General features: G+C 43.4%; 1 protein-coding gene across 2 annotated transcripts in view; it reads left to right on the top strand.

Annotated features, from left to right (window-relative positions):
• GCNT1 (glucosaminyl (N-acetyl) transferase 1) overlaps positions 1–12,242 on the top strand; it is a 39,278-nt gene that overhangs the window by 23,640 nt on the left and 3,396 nt on the right. Inside the window, exon 1 of one of the 2 annotated variants that reach the window (XM_084627725.1) lies at positions 10,226–10,267. The exons of the other annotated variant lie outside the window; for it this stretch is intronic. The gene's annotated coding sequence lies outside the window, so the exon portion shown is untranslated. Of the gene's footprint in view, positions 1–10,225; positions 10,268–12,242 lie in introns of those variants that run through there. 2 annotated transcript variants of the gene reach the window in all.

The following is a 12,242-nucleotide window of genomic DNA, read 5'->3' as shown; positions in this document are numbered from 1 at the left end:
AGGTGGTAAATATAATTTGGGACTTGTCTACAAAAATTCACCATGTTCTGAAATGGTCTTTTAAGAATCATTTATACGTTGTCTTCAAATACCTAGCTGGCTCGTACAGCCATGTTATGTCCTAATGTAGCCAAAACTTTTAAAAATGGGTGCCTAAAGCAAAACTCTTATGTCCATATTCAGGCATTGAAATAGATGGCCTGATTTCTCCCCCTCCTCCCCAAAAGTGCTAGACATTGAATGGCTGCCACTGACTGTAGCTAGTTCAACACAACAATGTCAGAGCTCTGTGGAAGGATCATTTTGGAAATGGAGTTTCAGCAAAAAGGGTCATGGGATGACCTCTCATGAAATACTGCAGCATCTGTTCTCTAAAGGAAAACCAATTCAATAAGGAGGGTCCCAGAAAGGCACAGGGGAGAGGCAGGGAGAAAAATGATGTCAGTGGATGATGCACTTTGGAAAATGAGCCCACTTAAATGTGGACTTATACTTAGGCTTTAAACAAAACAAAAAATTGAAGTTTTCCACTGTTACACTACAACTGGTATAGTCTAAGTGGACTCAGCAATAGTGGATTTGACCTATAGTTCTCAGTAGACAAGTTTTTATATGTGAGACGATTGCTAAAAAATCTTTAAAAAATAAAATCACGTTCCTTTTCTTCCTCTCTTCCTATTGCCATCTTCTACACCAGACCCATAGTCTGTCTTTAGCTTGTTTTCCTTCTTGGTATCAGCTTCCTCAATGTAATAGCAAACCACTTTTGTCTATTGAGCAACTAGATAGACACCCTTTGCTGGCTTGTACCAGCCGACTTGGGCTCCGGGCTGCTTCATTGCTGTGTGGACTTCAGGGCTTGCTCTGGGACACACCTCCCGCTGCCAGGGTCTTAGAGCCCAGGCTGGGGGGTGGGGAGGGGGTGCCATACCTTGGGCTCCAGCCCAAGCCCAGAAATCTACACAGTCACCATAAATAAATTGCGAACCTGTATTTAAGCTTTTAATTACAGCTGACATTCTTGTGCCTTGTGCTGGAGGTAACAATCTTCTGAAAAGTGATTACTAGCGGAAGAGGGACTTGAACTGGGAGGCCTTATGAAAGGCTCTAAACCAGGGGTGGGCAAACTTTTTGGCCTGAGGGCCACACCAGGGAATAGAAATTGTATGGCAGGCCATGAATGCTCACAGAATTGGGGTTGGGGTGTGGAATGGGGTGAGGGCTCTGGCTGGGGGTTTAGGCTCTGGGGTGGGGCTGGGATGAGGAGTTTGGGGTTTAGGAGGGTGCTCTGGGCTGGGACTGAGGGGTTTGGAGGGCAGGAGGGGAATCAGGACTGGGGTAGGTGTGTGGGAAGGGGTACAGGTTCCAGCTGGGGTTGCGGGCTCTGGGGTGGGGCTGGGGATGAGAAGTTTGGGGTGCAGGAGCATGCTCTGGGCTGGGATCGAGGGGTTTGGAGAGGATGAGAGGGATCAGGGCTGGGGCAGGTGGTTGGGGTGTGGGGAGAGGCTCGGGTGCAGGCTCCGAGCAACGCTTACCTCAAGTGGCTCCCAGAAGCAGTGGCATGTCCCTTTTCCGGCTTCTATGCATGGAGCAGCCCCCATCCCTGCTAGAGCACCAGAGCGGGGCCATGCTGCGGTGCCCCGGCTGGAGCGCTGGAGCAGGGCCAAGCCACGTGGTATGGCCCCAGACCCGGCTGGAGCACTGGAGCGGCACCCGGAGCCCAGCGTGGATCTGGCCCACGGGCTGTAGTTTGCCCACCCCTGCTCTAAACTGCTTATTTACTTAAACCTGGATAAGAACGTAAACAATGTACAAGATTAAATAACTGCTTCTTTGGTTGTTTAAACCAGTTCCTAAATACCTGGAGGGAAATGAGTCCCTGCTGTTTCACCATTGATCATAAAATAGTTTTCTCCAGCATAGGGCTCACTGACCAAGTGTGGTTTTTAATGTACACCTGGTGGTAAGCTTTTCTGTTTGTGTAAACTATGGAGCAGAGCCAAGTGCATACATGTGTCTAGCCCATTTTCTAAATTGCTTAGTCTTGTGCCTTTTAAAAAGTTGAATTCTATAATGGATCTTACCCTCTTGCTCAAAGTATACCGTACTTAGGATAGAGAAATACTTTCCTTTATGGTGCTTATTTATGCAGCTAATCTCAGTGTATTTTACATAGTGTTAATTTTGCTCCTTAACCAAACATTTAGCATGGGATTATGTTGTCAGAACACTTAGTTTCTGTGTCTAAGTCACTACAAACCAACTTTTTAAAACACGTTTTTCTTGAAGAAACTCTTCTGCAAACTGAGTGCCAGAAACTATATGACAGGTTTCAGAGTAACAGCCGTGTTAGTCTGTATTCGCAAAAAGAAAAGGAGTACTTGTGGCACCTTAGAGACTAACCAATTTATTTGCGCATAAGCTTTCGTGAGCTACAGCATCTGAGGAAGTGAGCTGTAGCTCACGAAAGCTTATGCTCTAATAAATTGGTTAGTCTCTAAGGTGCCACAAGTACTCCTTTTCTTTTTGAGAAACTATATGAAAAATCTAATCCAAGTATTGACCCAGTGTCAAATGCTCAGCATAATTAACAATTGCTGTGAGTTGTGTTGTCTGTCACATGTGGGAGGAGAGGAGGATTCTGGAAGGATAAAACATTTGATGAGTAGAACGTATGGAGATGGTTAATGAAAATAGTGCAGATCTGATCAGGCAGCTTTAATTAGTATCTAGTTTTTAGTCTAATTTATATTCTGTGGGTGACATTCAATGCTTAAATATCACTGTGATTGGAACCTATAGAAAAATCTATGATTAATTGGTAGGAAGACTGCCTGTGTAAGGTCTTCTGGGCAGTGAAATTCCCTATCATCCCATAGTACCCTTCAATGGAATGTGTATAAGAAGTGGCTAAGCAGGGGTCTCTGCCTTGTGGATGTAGCTTCCATGGCTACACACATCCTGATTGCTCAAACTTTTGGCAGGACTTGTGAATTTCACCCTATAGAAGGCAGTTTGGGTACTTGTCATGGTGTGAGATACTAATTTCTTCACTCCAATCTCCACCCTGCCCCCTTTTTATGAAGCATTATTTGATGGAATATGGAAGGGGGAGGGAAATGAGAGGCAGGGAAACTGGAAACATACCAAAAAAAAGTATAGGGTAATTGAAAAGAAACTGCAGTTAATCTTAAAGTAATCTGAAATTACCAGGGATACTTAGCAGATAGATATGGGTAAAATAGGACCTTGATTCTCACATACATCTACTAACCGCTTCAGTTTAGCCCCATTTACTGAGTATTTTGTACAGGTTCTTACACTGTGTTCATCACCATAGTATCTGAGCACCTTCCAGCAGTGCATTGAGAAACAGAGCTAAGAACTATCACACCTTTTTGTTCTCTCGTCCTTTCCCCAGTGGAAGTGTGTGCATAATAGAAACATACATATTTTATATTATGTGTGTTTTTGTTTTTGGAATTTGTGTGTGTGCGTGTGCATAATATAAACATATATTTAAAAACACATGTTGCTATATCTTAGAGAAGACAAGGTCAAAGAAATGTGCCTTGCACTTAGAGTGGAAGGTGAGAGGTTTGGGGTATGTCTACACTTACCATTTAAAGCGCAAAAAGTCCCTTTTTTGTGCTAAAACCGCGGGAGCGTCTACACTTGTTAATGACTTTTTGCAGTGAAACTCAGAAGTTTTTACTGCAAAAAGAAAACCATCTTCATGAGAGGCGTACAGCTCTTACTGCTGTTCTTTTTGCACTGCTGTGAAAGTGAAGACGCATTCCACCAGTGTAAACACCCTTTGGCCTCTGAAGGCTATCCCACAGTTCCAAAAGCAACCACTCTGGCCAGCATCTCCGCTGCTCTGATGCACAAACGTCCGCCCCTCCCTCTGTAAGCCCCGGGAAGTTTGAAGCTCCCTTTCCCTTTGTTTGTAGATGTGGCGGGGAAAGCAGCCAGACAGCAGGAGGCTTTTAAAAAAATGCCATGGAAGAAGCCAGGAAGTAATGGGGCTCCTAAGGCATGAAGCAGGGCAGCATGGGGCACTGAGCAGAGACCCAGAAGGCCTTCGGCTCACCCCCATCCCCCTTCCCACAAAATCTATCGAGAGAACTGCACTGTGGGATAGCTGCCCTACAGCGGTGCTCTCATCCCGATGGAAGTGCTGGTAGTGTAAACACTCTCTGACGCCTGAGGAATTGAGTGAGTACACAAACCAGCGCTTTGCTTTTACCGGTTCCCTATCACCAGTGAAACTTACAGCGCAAAAACTCTAAGTACAGACATACCCTTAGTAATGGCTCTCATTTCCTGTGACTGTTCATTCCACAATCTTGGGCCAGCCCCAAGAGAGCTCCAAAATTCAATAGAGTACTTCTGTAACTACTGAATTTTTCAGTTTCTTACCAACACTTGATTGATTTTGATTTGATTTTTTGAAATGGGTTAAGAACTTTAAATAGCTCTTCAAAAGGGGAGGAGGGGAGCCTCTCTACCACATCCTTTTCAATTTTAAACCATCATTGAAGACTTCAAACATTATCTTGCATTTCCACTCTGTTGAAAGGAAATGCTTTCTAGAGAGTCAGACTCCTCCTGTCTTTTTGCTTTTTATGCTGTTTTGGTCTTCTTTAAAGCATTTATCAATGTATATCTCATTTGCAAAATCTATTTATGATTAACTGCTGCAAACATGTATTATGCACAATTTTCATCATCCTTGTATTTAGTATTTTAATTCAAGCCACTGCCTTTTTGGGGAGGGGGGAGTGGAATTGCAATAACCAAGCTGGTACATAAAGTCTAAGCAATGATTGGGGAAGGCGGTGGATTTAGATTTGGAGCTGCTCTGTAATTTACGTTCACCTGCTTATTTTTGTTGTATGAATATATTGGTTTACCTTAATAGTCTGAGGGGGGAAATTGAGCAGGAACAGAAAGAGCAGCTCAAGATAAACCACTTCTCAGTAAGCACTTGAGAGCTAAGAGACCATGCCAGGATAGGAAAAAATCCCAGGAATGCAAGAAATTGAAAGAACTCTGGTAGGTTTAAGCAGCAACACTCTCTCAAGATCGGGGTGGTCATTTGGGAGAACCAGCCTGACACACAGGCAGCAATATGTTGATGTTGCCCAAACAAAAAATGCTCCCCAGACTGAGCAGCTGCTGAGTGAAATTGACATGATTCTTGTCAGTTTCACAACTGCTGGTCAGTGGTGGGCCCCATAAAACCAAAAAGAATTATGTAAATTTCACTCCTCAGTTGCCAGGTCTTCTATGTTGCTATGTGCTCTGCCCCAGACCTGGGACCCCTGGTTGGTTCACCAAGCTGCAGAAGTTGGCCAGCCCAAGGAGAAAGCTGGCTGAGGAGTCTAGAAACCTTGATCTCTCTGGCCAGCCTGCATGGTAGGGCTGCCCTGGAGTTTTAGATTTGGAAAGCCCATCCCAAACTTTCCTGGCTCTGTGGCAGGGAGCCCAGAGGCTCTGAGAGCCCCCAGGACTTGCAGGCTCCCAGCTCTGCAGCAAGGAGCCTGAGGTTCCTGAGCTGCAGGGCTGCCCCAAAGCTGCAGGCCACCTGAAAACCAGAGTAGGTTCCATCCGAAATGTTTCTAACCTGAGATGTTTTCACAGAGCACTTCAGGTTGGACAAAAGTAAGGGTGGCATGGTATGGTGTATTGCCACCCTTCCTTGTGCACAGCTGGTGGTGATGATGCTGCCTTCAGAGCTGGGCAGCCAGAGAGTAGTGGCTGCTGGTCAGGAGGCGGGAGGTGCTGGGGCTATGAACTGCCAAGCCCCAGCACAAATTAAGCCCCAAACACTGCTATTCTTAAGCTATATGAAAGTAGTATATGCATTGCTTAAGTTTTTGTGGACAACTTTAAATACTAAGCTGTTGATCCTGCCTGCCAATATACTGGCCCATGGTTGGTTTGTTTGGTTTTTTGTTTCATTTTGTTTTTTAAAGAAAATACAAACACTACCTTTCTTGTTGCCAGACTACAAGCGTGAGGCAGCAAGGCTCCTTGAAACCTATGAAACTGTGAAAGTTGTGGAGTGGCTACAAAAACCAAAACACTATGTGACTTTGGAGAGGGGAAAAAGTGCTTCCCTTTATTCTGTTTTGTCAAATAACTTGCTGCTTTTTCCTAATTTTGTTCAACTTAATACTGAGTTGTTAAAATATCTTTCTTCTCTTGAAGAAGCAGAGGCCAGGTCTAAATATACTGGTTCAAAAACTAACTTTTGGTTAGGTTGTGGTAATTTTTTATTAAGAAGGGGAAAAGCATCCTGGCATAAAGATGATTTATATTGATCTAGTTTAGTCCTCTTCCCATACAAGAATAAGCTATGACTGGTATAAAGCAACTTTATTCTAGCAAAACTGCATCCACATTAAATGGTTCTAACAGCATCCACGCTAGAAGGTTTCTAGCATCCACTTTCTGTGTGGACAAGCCCTGATAATGAATCCTTTCAAAAATGTGACCTGCTTTTTCTATTCTCTCTGCTCCCCAAAGAAGAATAATTTCTTTTGACCTAAGGTGTAAATGTGTGCTAACTGACAGCAACCTTGGTTAAAGAGGTTTTTTGGGTTGGTAGGCAAAACTATACAATTGTAAAACAGTTGGAGGTAGGTCAACCTATCTAAATGAAGTTTCTAATTTTATTTCTTACTCAAACGTAGCCACTACCAAAATTTTATGTTTTTCAGAGTTGCTTAGACCCTGTCTACATTATACAGTTTCGTTGGCAGAAGGCAGCTTTTGCCGACAAAACAGTGGAGGTGTACACGCTACAAGGCTACTTTTGGCTGCAAAACTCTGCTGTTTTGCCAACAAAATAAAACCACCTCGATGAGAGGCATAGAGCTTTTTGCAGTGAAGTTAAAGCAACAAATCATCAGTGTAGATGCTGCCGCTATGTTGACATAACTGGCCTCCCCCGGTATCCCACAATGCTTGCCGTGACCATTCTGCTCATAAATATTTTGAACTTGGCTTGGCTGCCCTGCAGGCGTGCACCCTTTCCCTTTCAACATGGAGAGCTCACAAGCTGCTGAGGCTGCTGCTGTTGGCAGCTGAGGGGGCTGTAGGAAAACTCTGAAGGAATCATTAACATGGAATTGACTCTCTCAGACTGGCAGGTAGAATGGGCTGCTGCTGGTGGGGGAGGTGGACGGGGAGGGACTGCTCTGTCTACTGTCTGAACTTAAAGAAGCAGTATGCCGACATACTCTTCCCCCAACACGCACACTGTTTCTGTCTGTTCCCCCCACATACACTTCAGCTGAATCTTGTAGGATGCCAGTGAAACATTGCTGGTTTCTCAATCGCATCATGTGACACTGTACCTGCCCCATGAAGCACTGCAAACCCTTCCCAAAGCACCCTGCTGCCAGTTTCACAATGGGATAACTACCCACAGTGCACTGCTCTCTGTGTTGATGCAAGAGCTGCTAGTGACCTGCTCTGCCGACACCAGGAGCATAGTGTGGACATGCAACAGTACTTTAATTAAAGCGGCATAATTTTTGTCAACAAATCTCTATAGGTTAGCCATAGCCTTATATTCTACTATGTAGTTGCCCTTGTCCTAATTCTGCAGTATAGTACATGTTCTCTGACTTTGCCCTGAAATGTATCCTGTTCCTAAACAAATGTGTTGATCACTGTTCCTTAGTTAGTATGGCAGAGATTCTGACCAGGATTTGTTCTTGCCTAAATATGGGAACTTCCTTGGTCACCCTTCAACCAGCTGATACTAGATTGGTCCTTAGTGTCCTAGCAAAACCCTTTGCCAAAAGCTTTCCTATTCCCCTGACTGCTTCTAGAGTTATCTCAGATTATTTGACAGAGTAGTTCCCCCCTCCCCCCCCCGCTTTCAACAAGTGTATTGGGGGAGAGAAGAAATTTAATGCCCCAGCAACATTAACTTTCAATCTACAATGTCCTCTTTCTGTTATTGTATTTCATTGCCAATGTTGCATCAGAATATTTCTCCCAGAATCAAATGAGTGGCTGTTAGTTTTTTCTTTTAGTAATCTGCTTCTTGTGGATGCTGTAGCGCGTTTTGTAAACACCCATGCCAGTGAAGAATGAGAACATGTTTCCGTCTCAGAACTTACTCCTCCTAACATTCTGATATTTACCTTAGGGCTAGTCTACACTGGCAATGTTAAAGTGCTGCCATGGCAGTGCTTTAACCAGGGCCGGCTCTACGTTTTTTGCTGCCCCAAGAAGAAAAAACAAAAACAAAAACAAAAAAATCTGCTGAATACACACACCGCTGCCGGAGAGAACAGGAACATGGAAGGGAGCTGCCGCCGACAGCGAGACCCGAGTCAGAAGAGTTGCCGCCAAATTGCCACCGCGGGAAACAGAGAGGGGCTGCCACCGGGGCTGCCCCTTCAGCAGCGCTGCTCCAGGCACCAGCCTGCTTAGCTGGTGCCTAGAGCCGGCCCTTGCTTTAACATGGCTTGTGTAGTCGCGGCAGAGCACTGGGAGAGAGAGCTCCCAAAAAAACCACCCCCACGAGGGGCGTTACAGGTGTGCTACCAGCAGTGGGAGCCCGGCTCCTAGCACGGGTGCACTGTCTACACTGGCACTTTACAGCACTGAAACTTGCTGCGCTCGGGGGTGTTTTTTCACAACCCTGAGCAAGGAAGTGGCAGCACTGTAAAGTGCCAGTGTAGACAAGCCCTTATGCTCTTCCTTTAAATATATTCTCTAGAGGTTACATTTTATCTTTATTGCAGTTAGTTAGACCAGAGACAAGACTATATCAAAACCTATACAGCGCTATGAGAGTATTTGGGAAGAGCTGATCAGAAACAATAAGCTACATTGCTACAGATCCTATAGAGAAACTTGACACTCAATATGTTAATTAGAATGGTAGACTTTCACACCTCTTTACTCATGTGGGTGACTGCACAAGTGCAAAATAGTAAGGGATTTGAGACCTTCGTGCCCCACTGGGTGGGGAAGGCAGTCGTATGTCTCTGATTACCTTCATTCTGTGAAGGGAACTATATAAAGTCCTTGTGCAGAAACTTGTGATAAGCAGTAATAATGGATCCTGGGAAACTTTCTGTAGAAAAGTACCTTGAACAAAGGAGGAAGAAAAGAATGCCACTCTACACTATAAATTTATATCCGTATAACTAAGTCGCTCAGACATGTGAAAAATCCACACCCCTGAGTGAGGTAGTTACACCTACCTAGCCCCTAGTGTAACAGCACTATGTGAACAGGCAGTCAGAGCTACTGCCTCTCATGGAGGTGGATTAATATCCCAATGGGAGAAGCTCTCCTGTCGGCAGAGTAGCATCTTCACTGAAGCGGGTACATCAGCGTTTGAAGTGTAGACCTGCCCTGAGAAACTGATGGAAAGGGCTTTAATGTTATGGGGGTGATTAATAGCAGTTTTGTGGGTTAAAACTACCACTTCCCTTCCTCCCACCCTCTTTAGGAAGATGGGAAATCTCCTTGGTAATCCTATTCCACGCAACTATGTATAGGTGTGGAGACCCTTGTGGATGAGTGGAACAGCTTTGTCACACCACCAGTGTAATGCAGAGCTGTAGACTTTATTTTTGCCTGTTTATAAAGCCAGCCCTTTGCTTTATGAACAGTTACTGTAGACCCTAGGTGGAAACTGAACCAAAGAGTTACCATCTTGTTTAATTTCCCTTCTGCAGAATAGAGTTTACAGCTAATTTGAGTTTACAGAAAACTATTTTAACTGTTATATAGATGGTTGCACATCTGAGGAGGCACTGATGTGTGTCAGATGAGTTTATTTAAACAAGAATATGAAACTACTGCTGTTAACTTCAGAGGACACAGTATAAGCATGCATATGTAGTTGGGGTGAGCTATTTCTGGTCCAATTCCATATCGTTCTACTACCACAATGGAAAATCTGACCCAGAGCACTTAGTTCCTATAAAATGATCTATAAACACTCAAAATTGCAAATGCAGTGGGACTAATGAATTGTTGTGGGATCCATTTAGTTTGGAGACTGATGGAATCCTAGGAGTCCGCATGGAGAGTAGCGTTGGTCCCTCAAACTTTTTGTTTTTTGGCACATATAAGTGCTCTAATAAGAGCAAACTTTACTTGGTTATTCCTTCCCCTCCAGCACTCTACCCGACTGCTGTCTATTTCCTCTCCCTTGATGCAGAATGAAACTTCTCTTGCTGCCTGGAGCTACCACTGCCGTAATCTCTCAATGTCACCTTGCCGTGTGAGTTTGCTGTCCTGTAGATTTGCTAACTCTCCAGTTTTGTTGTCACCTGCTGCTAATTTAAACATTTTTGACTATACATTGAAGAAACGGCCGTGTGTGTGTGTGTGTGTGTGTGTGTGTGTGTGTGAAAACTGCTTCTGAGAATCATGATCTGGGCTGCAACTAGTAAGCATCCTCAAATGAAGACTGACTGGCATCACCAAGTAAGCTTAGAAGCCACAGTTTGAGAATCCTAAATTACAAGTTAAAATTTTAGCAGACATTATTAAATTCATACTGAGCAGGTTGCAGAAAAACAGGCTTAATGCAGTTCTTCAGTTATGGAAATCTCAAGCCTTGATCATTTGTCTCTGTTTAAAATCTAAAAACAAATTGTTAGAAGGTAATTTGGAACTGGCAGTAATTGTTTTTCAATAAACAGCTTGGCAAACAAATTGAAATTTTTATTGGAAATTTTTAAATTTGGATGAAAATATTTTGTTTTCCCTTTTCTTCGCCCTGCACTCCCATTCCACGAGGAATTGGGGTGACAGTTGGGAAGGAAGACAGATACCAACAAAACTTTTGGCACTCTTGGCTTTATAGAAAAACTTTTGTTAAATTTTTCATGGAACAAAAATTGTGTTCCAATATTTTTTTGCAGAAAATATTTTTATTACCAGCTTTATTAGTAATACTTACATTTCTACTGATTTTTTGCAAGTGTAAACATGACTTTGTATGAATTTGGTTGTCTTCCACGGTGATCTTGAATAGTAGTTAGTAAAAAGTTTTAATGCTTTTAGTTTCCAGATTGACATACTGGCAAGTGTTCTCACTGAAAATTATGGACTCCCATCACCATCTCTCCATATATACATTGAGCATTTTGCTTCCTATTAAATAAGGCAGTGGTTTTCAAACTGTGGGTCGGGACCCCAAAATGGGTAAATGGGGTCACCAGGGCTGGTGTCAGACTTGCTGGGGCCTGGGGCCAAAGTGCAAGCCCCACCGCCCAGGGCCGAAGCTGAAGCCCATGCCCCACTGCCCAGGGCCAAAGCCCAAGGGCGTCAGGGCTCAGGCTACAGTCCCCTGAGCTGGGGCTGAAGCCCTTTGTTCTTTGGCTTTGGTCCCCCACACCTGAGGCAGCGGAGCTCAGACTTTGGCCCCTGCTCCTGGGGTCACATAGTAATTTTTGTTGTCTGAGGGGGGGTCACAGTGCAATGAAGTTTGAGAACCTCTGAAATAAAGTACTTGAAACTAAAACCTGAATGTTCTTTAGAGTTAATTAAATGATGTATTTAAAAGTAGAACTGGATATTTAGTACATTAGATGCAACATAATTGTTTATAGACCTCCACTGTCTTATTTATTGAGTTTGCATTATTTTTCCCTTTCGTGCTGTCTCAATATTGTTTACATGTAAACCTGGAAGGGGAGGTAGAGAGAAAAGGAAAAACAAAGTTTTTGACCAAATGTAGCTTTTAATTTTTTGCAAGCATATTTGTGAATACAAATAAAGTGTCACTCTTAAACTATTACCTGTTTAGTTGATCCAGATTCCAGAGATTCTTGGCAAACTCTTCTGCAGATGTATGACTGCCCAGATGTCTCCAGACTCTGTCCATCTATTTACAGGACTCTTCATTATGTATCTTTATAGAAAATTTGACTGGAGAATGTTCAAGTGGGTGGGGGTTAAGATATTTTAATTAAGGGTTAGTGGACATAAAATATGCACTGTACATTGCAGGTGAACACGTGAAGATATATATCGTAGTGCTTTGAATTTATAACAAACTCATTTTAATTTATTTTGTTTTTTGTGTATTGGATATTTCATATGAAATCCTGTAGTTGTATCTAGAGAGAAATTAGGGCTATTCCTATATTTCTGACAACACTATATTTCTCTCAACACTCTGTAGTCCACGTTTATCTAGTAGCCAGCTCTCTAACAATTGAGTAAGCTGTCGCATGCATAGAGTGATA

Source organism: Lepidochelys olivacea, assembly GCF_965140295.1.
Source record: "Lepidochelys olivacea isolate rLepOli2 genome assembly, chromosome: 5".
Taxonomy (NCBI): Eukaryota; Metazoa; Chordata; order Testudines; family Cheloniidae; genus Lepidochelys; species Lepidochelys olivacea.
Note: the sequence above shows the minus strand (reverse complement) of the source record. Positions and strands in the feature narration are given on the sequence as shown.